Source organism: Brienomyrus brachyistius, chromosome 2 (assembly GCF_023856365.1).
Source record: "Brienomyrus brachyistius isolate T26 chromosome 2, BBRACH_0.4, whole genome shotgun sequence".
NCBI classification, from domain to species: Eukaryota; Metazoa; Chordata; class Actinopteri; order Osteoglossiformes; family Mormyridae; genus Brienomyrus; species Brienomyrus brachyistius.
Window position 1 is genome coordinate 33272423 of NC_064534.1, and position 10410 is coordinate 33282832.

A 10410-nucleotide genomic window follows, 5' to 3' on the forward strand; every position below is an offset into this window, starting at 1 on the left:
TCACTTTTAGATTATATATCAAACCATTTCGTTTCCTGCGTACTTGAATATTGCGCCAAGACAATAAGGTTGAAATTAAACTAATCTAATTAGCTATTATTGCAGGCAGATTGGGAATAAATGTAACTTCTCTTCATGCTGGGTTTGCAGCTTCTATGCCTTGTGATGTCTGCATTTCGTGATAATTCTGAATGGCTTTGAAAGTGTCCGTCTATAGCCAGTGGTTGAAACTGGGCAGTTACTTTGAAAAAATAAAGGTTTGACCAAGCAGAGTATTCCGAGTTCCTGTATTAGGAAACATGCAGGTTTTACTGTATCTGTGATACATCAGCCAGTGCAGGGGCTGCTCAATAGTCCCCAGCAGGAAGTCTTCCAGAGCTCAAGCATCTCCGACACAAAACCAGAGAAGCAGCCTGTGAAGTCTGTGCCTTTCAAAGCGGCACAAAAACACACACAAACACATGCTTTATGAACAAGTGTCTGCAAACACAGGCTGCGGGGGGTGACACTGAGAAAAAGCCGTGCAGCACTGCGTGCTGCCGAGGGACAAGGCAGAGCGAGGGGGCAAGATGAAATTAATCGATGCCGTTTAAGGAGAAGGCTGGGCGAACGGGCAGCGTCGGGAGAGCCTGGGAGGAGGGACATTCATGGTAGTGGAAAGGGGGCCCTCTCTACCGTGGGCACTCATGGTGACAATGGGGTGTGGGAGACACTTGTGGACTTGTGGAAGGTTTCTATTCATGGCGGGGGCACCCACTGCCCCCACCCTGTTCCTCTATGTGCGATGACCCGCTCACCCTTCCAGCCCCATCCATTGCACCCACCTCAGGGGCACTTTCCCAGCCTCAGGCATCGGCAGGCCTGAGAAGAGTCACTCATCACCCCGATAACTTTTCTCTGCTGGGTCAGAGGTCTCCGGCGGGGCGGAGTGGGGGTGGGGAGGCTGAGGCCAGGCAGACGGGAGAGCCAACATTTATTCAGAAAGGGTTTCCACCGGACCAATCAACTGAGGCCCCATGTCCAAGGCCTAGTGGGGGGTCTGGTCCCAATCTAAAGATGTGCTGAAGGCAAGGATTTATAAAGCGTAGGAGATGTGGCATCCCACCCCCAAACTCTGCCCTCTGCCCAAGACTGAGCCTAAGGTAGATCAAACATCAGAATGTGGGGGCAGATCTTCCAGCTACTATAATCAATAACATTGTTATCATCACTCTTATTGGACTCCCTAGTAGAAACCAATGGGATCACATTCTTGAGACTTTTGAAAATGGATTGTGTGGCTCCCATAATGAATTACAAGTTAGGGTCTTCATTCATGCAACCGTGGAAATCTTCACTACCATCTTTTGCTCTATCTGACAAATACTGACCAGAGTTTGTGTCTGTTGACACTGATGCTGGCTATGCAGAGAACTTTTCTTAACCGCGTTTCATTGACTGTCCTACAGACACCTCATTTTCGCATCCTCACCAAATATATAATGGACATATAAGAATATATAACCATACATTATTTATATAAGAATATATAACCATGCCATTTATTCCAAAGCACATCATTAAACATTTTATAACTCTTGCTTTCCTAAACATGTTTTCACCGACTGATCCACAGCTATTGATTTAATGATGGCTTTTGTTACTCAGAGCTTATATCGAAAATCATAAACCACGATACTACTGAGAGAGGATGCCGCTAAAACGTAGGACATTTATATATGAGAGGTGTTTGAGTATCCAATATTGCCCTTAACACCATAGTTCTGAAATGTTGGATGAGGAATGTTGCAGGAACAGGGGTCATACAAGCAAACAATGCCACTCCGTCGATTGTAATATGTGTGCATGTTTTCCTTTTGTTTTTAAATGAGCACTTATCAAAAAATGACTCCATTCACACTGCGAGCCCCAGTAGAAAGCTGTGACTGACTACTCAATGGCAAAGGCATGTTGGGGTTGTATGAGAGGAGTGTGTGCGCGCATGTGAGGTGTAAGATTCTTCAGCGAAGCCTGGCTACATTCAAGGGTTGAGGTCCCCCACCAGACACTGAAGTCTCTCTTACCTCCACTGTTGGCGCTTCTCTCTTCTTGTTGCCTGGCAACCACCCAGCAACAGAGAAGGAATGCATTTTCATTCAAGTCAAGGGGGACTGAAAACAAATCGGTAAGTAAGGAGAGAATGGTTTTGACTGTGAGAGGATCCCCCAGTTTTACTGCTAGCGGACAATACAAGTGTCCTGCATATTGGTTGTGACCACAGGAAGGAGCTCACTCTGAGTCATTAAGTTTGTTGCATGGTACTGCATGAACCCCACAATGACACATTAAGTCCACATTGATATATTAACTCTACTAGATGAACCCACACTGGCCCGCTGGGAGTAGAGCTGAAAATCAACTGTGACACAGTGAAACTGCGGGCAGAACCTCAGTGTGACCTGCCGTGACTGGAGGGTTGTCCCACTGTAGGGACATTTACTCAACTGGATGAAGCCCACTTCGGCATTGACTCTCAGGATGAACACCGCTCTCCAACACTGGCTCGTCAATAGGAACCCCACTTACTAACACTGACACAACAAAGTAACACCCACTGTGACAATGAGAGTGCTAAAATATCTCATTACATTATTTCACAGTCAAACAATGGACACAAAGCCCCAACGCACTGACACTACAAAAGATACCCCAACCTAACACGTTGCGATTGCAGAAATAACCCCACGATGAAACACAGTCTCGGAATGAACACTCTTCTTAAACACTGAGACTAAAAACATACCCACTGACACATCAGAGGAAATATCATTCCAGTGCAACAAAAAGACACTGCAAATACAATATGACACTGCAATAATATTTCATTACATATTATCAGTCAAACAAAGCATTTTAAACCAGACTTCACAATATGTTGCTTCTGTAGTGCAGAATATTCCTGTGGAGAACACGCTGCCCCAATTTTTTTTTTTGAGTAATATACTTAAAATTATTTTCTTCTGATTCATTTCTTCATTGATACTTCCTGTATGTTTCATTGGATAAATGGACACACACTCAGCATTGTCTTAGATCGCTATCGCGGTCTTGATTAAGGATGCCCATTGACGAACAAGAGCAGTCTTGCGACGGGTAGCAATCCACAGCTGACAACGAATGTTTTATTCATCGTAGGTGGTGATCTGAAGGTGTGTTGGCTCGCACTACGTTTTACGTTACATTCTCTGTGCAACCGTCAGTCACAGATGACCATAAAAAAACTGCTCCCAGGTCTTACAGTTTTAAACATCAGATGCAAGATGTTTAACGTACACAGCCTGTACAAGTGTGATCACTTCTCTACTACTGACCAGCTCTGTCTTCTTCTTCACTGCTTAAAATCTCTACTTCTTCACAATTTCTCCTATTCAACCCTTGAGCAACCTAATTTATGCATCTATGCAAAGTAGAGTGTAAATATTAAAGTATATTCAGAGTAAATTGGTTAATTAATTTATTGCTGTTCAAATAGCATCCATTTTCAGTGCCTGGTGAGCATCTACTGTGTCTACTGACCATGTCTGTCTGCGTGCCACTCCTCTGGGAATTATTTCTGTAGTGAAACTAACCATCTGTACCATAAGCCATAAGTGGAAATCCCTGGGATAGAGGTCTTACCAGATTGCAGCTCCTGGAGGGTGGCAGTGTGCACAATGTCTGTTTTGATTTATATTTTATGACTAGAGATGAAGCTACTAAGCATAAAAGAACATCTTTTAGCACTGTAACAGCAAACTGCACACTGCTGTTTTAATTATGCACTCCTGCTTATTTTTTTTTATTTTTTTGTGTCATCCAGCCAAACAATACGGAAGCAGCAGGTGCCTTTGATAGTTTTGTATGTATTATCGAGATAATCTGTGCGGACAATAAAATGTGGCCCACAAGTTATCAAGGACCGTCAAAGAATCTGACCACAATATAACCAACCATGAATTTTGCCTATTTTTGTAGGTATTCCAGAGTTCCCCTTTACATTGCAGTGTCTGTTTGTTGGGCTGATTGCAAGACGTTCCCTCCCGTAGCTACTAATGTCATGGGAATCCATTGACGATGTTTGTGCTACATCACCATGCCTCAAGTTTAAACAAAAAAACACCTGAGTTCATGGGCATAAATTATGGGTAACCCCCAAGAATCAAAACCAGCCAATACACCCCCATGAACCCCCTTAAATGGATGGTGACCTCAACCTCGACAATGCTCAACCCAAAGTTATGTCCTTGCTAGTGCAATCGGGATAATTTTAAGGGCAATTCAGCTGAATTCAGTGGGTCAGGTCAGATTGGGGAGCATGCACTGGTGCAGGACGTTGCCACACCCACCACACGGCAAAACACATCGGAATCCTGATTGACAACCCCACAGGCCAACACATGGTGTACTCCCACTCTCCGGAAATGGCCGTCTATCTCCCGCAGCCAGATGTTACGTGGGCATCCCCTTGGCCTGGCCCAGCCACTTTGGATCCCCAGCAATGAGGATCCTGTGAGCCAGATCACCCTCAGGGAAATGCGTCACATTGCTGTACTGCAGGTAATGTGCCTCATTCGGGACTCCTGTAGTAACTACTCATTCGGCACAAAGTAAAATGAGCGGTACCCAAGCGGTACTTCTCTGAATAGTACTGAAGGAGTCCAGTCTTCATCACAGCTCACTGGATAGTGTCCATGTCTTGTAGCCATACAGCAAAACAGGGAGCACCAGGACTCTGAAGACTTGGACTTTTGTCCTCTTACAACAATGTTGGGAGCCCCACACACCCCTTTCCAGTGGCCTCATAACTCCCCATGCCCTCCCAGTCTTCATAGGAAGAGTCACCAGATCCATGAATGTTGCTGCCAAGGTAAGTGAACCTCTCGACCCAGCTGACATTCTCTCTGCAGACAGACACAGTACTGATGGCTGTGCTCAAGAGGTCATTAAAGGGCTGGATCTCGGTTTTTATCTAGGACACTTACAAGTACACACATCCAATCTTTCAAGAGCCTTGATCAGAGCGTCCATTGACTCCAAGAAGATCACAGCATCGTTGGCAATGTCAAGATCAGAGAATCTTTCTTCACCAAAGAAATTCTCCACAACTGCTAGACCCCACAACCCTGCCCAACACCCAGTCCATGCAAGCATTGAACAGAGTAGGAGACAAGAACACACACCTGATGACCCCCAGAATCCACGGGGAAGAACACAGAGGTTCAGCCTCCACTCTACACAGCACTCACAGTACCAGTGTACAGGCCAACCATGACGTCCAGCAACTTCAGAGGGATCCCCTGAAGTCTCAGGATGTCCCACAGGGCAACTCAATCAACTAAGTTGAACGCTTTAAGAAAATCGACAAAGGTTGCAAAGAAACTCTGCCGTTATTCGCGTTTCATGGGAACTCTCAATGCCAGGAGGTCGGTGGTACACTTCATAAGCATCAGACCAGACTGTTGGTGTCACTGGTAGGTGAGCAAGTGATGACATATTCAATTGAGGATGATCCTACCAAGGAACGTACCCGGCACTGAGAGCAGTGTTAATCCCCTGTAGCTGCCACACTCAGGCGATCACCCTTCCCTTTCCAGATACGGACCACAACCCCCATTTTCCAGTCAGTTGGGATGACACCTGTCTCCCAAATGGAAGCAAAGACAGCCCGCAATGCCAGGAGGACAGCCTCACCACCAGCCTGGACAGGTTCACCCTGGATACCACAGATCCCTGTAGCCTTCCCTACCCTCAGTTGGTTCATCCTCTGTGGGACATCAGTGATTTGGGGTGGATCACAGCTAATAGGAGAATCAGCCTCAAGAGCTGTGGACCCAGAGATGTCTAATGTCCTAGCTGGAGGGTCAACTTTAAACAGCTGCTCAAAGTAGCCAGCCCAGTGGGTCACAACTGCAGAGTCACCCATAAGGACCGTTCCATCACCTGCCCTGACTGCAACTCTCTGAGGAACAGATTTCGATGTGCGTAATATTTCGATTCCTCTGTAAGCAGGACATGTGTTGCAAGACCATAGATGGTGTGTCACTTGCACATACAGATCCCTCTAACAAACACCTCATTATCTGCCCTCGGAGCCCTCTCAGTCATACCCAGGTAAGACTGCTACGTAAATATCTGGGGTAATAATCCCAATAATGATGACTCTTCGCGTCTTACAAAGACTCTAAAAATATATCTTACGAATGGTATTTCTTTTCCTACATCTGCAGAGATTGCTTAAGGGAGAGCCTCTGAACTGCAACCTTAAAAGACACTGGAACACCTGATTGGCTGACATTGATGGCTTGAAAATTGATTGCTGCCTCCATGCAGCAAATGCTTGAGTGCCGCATGGGAGAAAGCAGCGATCTTTGTAAATATAACACTGCAGGAAAGCTTCAATATACTGCAATAATCAGAACTGGGGAGAATAAAATAAAATACAAAATTAACAAATTGAATCATCTAATGATAAATGTGATTTTTGCCGACTGCACGAACCCACGTCCCTAGATTGTAGTATCACCAGTTTATTTTTATGTTCTATAAAACACCTGCATGCACTAATATGTGTGCATGTTATTGATAAAGGGACGAGCAATAGCACAACGGCCAAAAGAAAAGTTGCATTACTGTCATAAGAGAATGACTATGTGCTTCAGTATTGACTACTAAGGACTATTCCAGGGGGTTTTTTGGGGGAAAATATATTAGAGACTGTGATGGGCCGGCCCCCTGTCATGGGTAGTTCCCTGCCTCGTGCCCATAGCTTCCGGGATAGGCTCCGGTCCCCCGTGACCCAGAAGGATAAGCGGTTTGGAGAATGGATGGATGGAATATATTAGAGAAACATGTAAATGAACCTACAGTGTCGACTCTTAAGCTCATGAGCTTCATATGCTGTGACTCTGACACATTTGGAGAGGTGTGTGTATTGCAGGAGCGTCAGAAATAGGGGGACCACATCCACCTCAGTATTGGCAGAACCCCCCTCCCTTCTCGGTTAATAAATAAAAATACATAATCAACAGCACATTCCTTATCTTTCATTATGAATCTGCAGTGAGTTTTCCGAAGCCGTCTTAATGCTGCATTGTTCATAAGTTCTAGCTTTTAACATAGAACTTACAAACGATGCAGCATTAATTAAGGCGGCTTTGGGAAACTCACCCCTGCTCATTACTGAGGCCAATCCACTGTGCATTCAGAGCACAAGGACGAAACCTAATGAAGACTGTAGTCATGTATCAGAGAAAGTCATTTCATCATATGGACCAGTTATTTTTTTTTAGCTTAGTCATGTTTGGTTATGAAACTGTATCCTTTACAATGTTAATCTTATTTTAAATGAGCAGTATGAACCAACAACAGTGATAAGAGATAGCTAAGAGAGGCTCAGAGCAACCTTATGAAAAAATATCTTACGGAAGATATACTTAACTAAGAATGTTTCAGGAAACACGTCGGAGCTTTAAGATAGGTAGACCTTATGAACGACGTAGCGTTAAGAAGGTTTTGGGAAACGCACCCCTGACCCCTTAAACATGTTGAGCATCCATTAAAACATGACTCAGCAATAGCTTTGCTCTGTGCTGCCATGTGACTTTCACGTTGGCGCAGCTGTAGACTGACAGCAAGGTGCCTTAGGTTTCCTGATGATCATAAACCTTACATCAGTACAATGTGAACCTTTACATACACATAAGAATTATGAATAGCTGAGTTTTTGGGCAGAAGGTTTTGAATCATGATTATATTAATTGCTTCGATCTTAAATGTCCTTTCCCTGGTAGCACAGTTCCCTCACACCGAGGTTGAGGGTTGAACCCCACCTACACTCTGTGTGTGTGGAGTTTGCATGTTCTGACTCATCTGTCCATCTTCTATATCCACTTGTCCTATGCAGAGCCTATTCCAGAAGCCATGGATGCAAGGCAGGGAATAACCCAGGACAGGGTGCCAACTCAACACAGGGCAAACACACATAATTCAGGGACACACCTCCAGGCAATTTGGCAACTCCAATTAACCTTAGTATGTTTTTATAGAGTAGGGGGAAACCATAGAGAACCCAGAGGAAACCCCAGGACAACACGGGGGGGGGGGGGGAATGCAAACACTACACACATGCATTGTTAGGTCTGATCACTCGGGGCTATAGCCCAGAGTATTTTAAGCCTAGCCCCAAGTATTTTCAGCCTAGCCCAGAGTATTTTAAGCCTAGCCCCAATTATTTTAAGCCTAGCCCCGAGTATTTTAAGCTTAGCCGAGAGTATTTTAAGCTTAGCCGAGAGTATTTTACCCTCGATACCAATCTTCCTTCAAAAAAAAAAAAACGTCAAGCCCTAGACAAACTTGACTTAGTCCCCGATTTTTTTCAATAGCTAGAAATGCCCCTGACCACACACGTAGCTCTAGGGCGAAGATTCAAACCCAAGTCCCAGAGCTGTTATTGGGCTGCACTCTGAAGATTCATTGTTTGGGAACTTGCTGTTAGCATTTACTTTGAAGCTACTACTCAGTTGAATTCACTACCAACTTCTTTAAGACATTTAGAACAGCTTACCTCTCAACCAACAGTGCGTTTAAAATTATTTCGGTTATTTTAAGCAATATCCATCCATCCATTTCCCACACATGCTTATCCAGGACATGGTTTCCATGCGCTCGGAGCCACCAGTCCCAGAATGCACAGGGCAGTGATCGCCCTAGAAGGGACGAGAGTCAATGACAGGGCGCACATGAATAATTTGTTTCCCTGAAATCAAATGTGAATGTGGCCTAACTTGTTTGTTAACTTTAAGTAAATACTTTATGGGATGGCTGGTCCTTTGTAGTTAATTTAGTTGTGCATTCTGCAGATTCCAAATCTATCAGTAAAATAACTAAGAGTTGCAATATCCTAACAAGTCTTTCAATACCGAATATTAAGTATATCTTATATAACATTGTATTCTGTCATCTAAGAAACATTAAATCACTTGGTAAAGGGCAGAATGGCAAAGCCCAGCATGAGACTTAGGGATCCATTGTGTCTCAAGAATTTCCTTTAGCACTACATTTACAATCCTTTATCACTTGTGTCTTAAACAGAAGCCCTGCGACTCTTAAAGTTTTAAATTGTTAGAAAAGCCCCTGTGCTGCTCAGCACGAACTTTAAATGACTAATATTATTATAAAAGTCATACTTGGGCCACCAGAGGCGCTGAAGCTTCCTCCCACAGAGTCTCTCAGTTATGACACCAAAACCTTGAATTTGTCCAGCAAATTGCCCAAGGCTTATATTCTATTCTTCCCACCTTGACTGAAAAGGCTTTTGGGGATAAATATGTCAGAGTGAATTTCAAAGTTTGATTAAGGTGCCTGATTAGAAAACTATACCTTTGGTTCCTTTTCAAATTGTCTATCCATCCATCTCCCAGCTGCTCGTCCTAATCAGGGTCAAGGTGGGAGGGGGTGGGGTTAGAGTGTAGGGAGTAAGGTAGTGCTATATATCTGATAGGACGCCAGGTCATTCACAATTCCTTGTGAGTTTATTCATTGGTTCATCGTTCCCAATTGTCCTATGCAGGGTCACGGGGCTCTGGTGTTTACCCAACAAGCTACGGGCACAAGGCAGGAAATAACCCAGGATGGGGCATATGGATTAACACCCATATGACCCATATGGGGATTTATGTTATGCTAAATATTATAATCAATGTTTTACTGCTGGGGCGGCATGGTGGTGCAGTGGTTAGCACTGTTGCCTCACACCTCTAGGACCCGGGTTCAAGTTTCCGCCTGGGTCACATGTGTGTGGAGTTTGCATGTTCTCCCCATGTCGTCGTGGGGTTTCCTCCGGGTACTCCGGTTTCCCCCCAAAGTCCAAAAACCTGCTGAGGCTAATTGGAGTTGCTAAATTGCTCGTAGGAGTGTATGTGCGTGTGAATGGTGTGTGAATGGTGTGTGAGTGTGCCCTGCAATGGGCTGGCCCCCCATCCAGGGTTGTTCCTTGCCTTGTGCCAATTACTTCCGCGATAGGTTCTGAACCCCCTGCGACCCAGTGGGATGGATGGATGGAGGGATGGATGTTTTATTTCTACTTCTAAATATGGCACATTAGTATAAACATCTTATTAAATGGTTAATCTTATAAAATCTCTTCATCTTCTTTTTACCACTTTTGCTGGTGAGGGTTGGCAACGCGCCAAGCAGGACAGACCAGAGAGACTCTAACTCAAGTTCCCAAGGCAGCTCAGAGATAAAGCACCAGTTCAAAAGTGTTGGACACAGCTCATTTATACTACTCTCTACATTTTAGAGTAATTATAGACTTCGAATCCATAAAATAACATATATGGATTATGTACTGACCAAAAATGTATTAAACAAAAAAATAATCATTTGTTGGGG